The sequence below is a fragment of the Carlito syrichta genome, unplaced genomic scaffold, assembly GCF_000164805.1.
Source record: "Carlito syrichta isolate Samal-C Ts95f unplaced genomic scaffold, Tarsius_syrichta-2.0.1 Scaffold79434, whole genome shotgun sequence".
Taxonomy (NCBI): domain Eukaryota; kingdom Metazoa; phylum Chordata; class Mammalia; order Primates; family Tarsiidae; genus Carlito; species Carlito syrichta.
The window spans coordinates 103,770-104,475 of NW_007023530.1; the positions used below are offsets into that span (position 1 = coordinate 103,770).

The following is a 706-nucleotide window of genomic DNA, read 5'->3' on the forward strand; positions in this document are numbered from 1 at the left end:
GTGCTAGAAATACATAGTACTATGCTTACCTTATATCACCTACTGGTAAATTCCATGTTAAAGACAAAATGAGTTCTTTTTTGTATTCCATCACAGCATCTAGCACAATGTGTAACAAATACTAGATGCTCAAAGATTGCATGAATTATATTTGAGATATATAAATTGAATGCACACAAAGAGAAAGTATGTTAAAAATGTAAATACTATTACTATAAATTGAAGAGTTCTGGGCATGTTATTTGCATATCTTCAGTTATTTGCTTATAATTAGTTGCTAGGTGTCTTAGGACTTAATCTTTTTTTTTTGCCCTCTTCAGTGCATGTAGTTTGGTATAATGCACATTATAGCCCTGAGAACTGCGAGCCTCTTGACAAGCTGGCTGTTTAGTCTGAGGGATGAGGTTGCTGCAGCAAAAAGTGCGTTACATGACAGCACAGCTTCGCTGCTGGAGATGAAAAACCAATAATCCCAGAAAGCAGCGCACAGGGCGGGCTGGGCCAGCCAAGGACTTCGTGAAGGCTCATCTGGACCTCCCGAAGACCAGTAGGTACTGCAAAGGTGAGTGCCACAGTGCCGGGGCCTGAGCTCCGAGACCTGGATGGACGGCTGGAAGACCTGCCGGGTGAGTCATTCTTCCTATCCCAGGCACGTGCTGGTGGCAGCATCCACCCGGACCCCGCCTTTGCCCGGTGCGGAACGCAG

The 706-nt window shown here is 44.9% G+C and overlaps 1 protein-coding gene across 1 annotated transcript in view; it reads left to right on the forward strand.

Annotated features, from left to right (window-relative positions):
- The first annotated feature begins 356 nt into the window (after positions 1 to 356).
- Positions 357 to 706, forward strand: part of PHF24 (PHD finger protein 24) — a 28,220-nt gene continuing 27,870 nt past the window's right edge. Inside the window, exon 1 of the mRNA XM_021710642.1 lies at positions 357 to 562. The gene's annotated coding sequence lies outside the window, so the exon portion shown is untranslated. The remainder of the gene's footprint in view (positions 563 to 706) is intronic.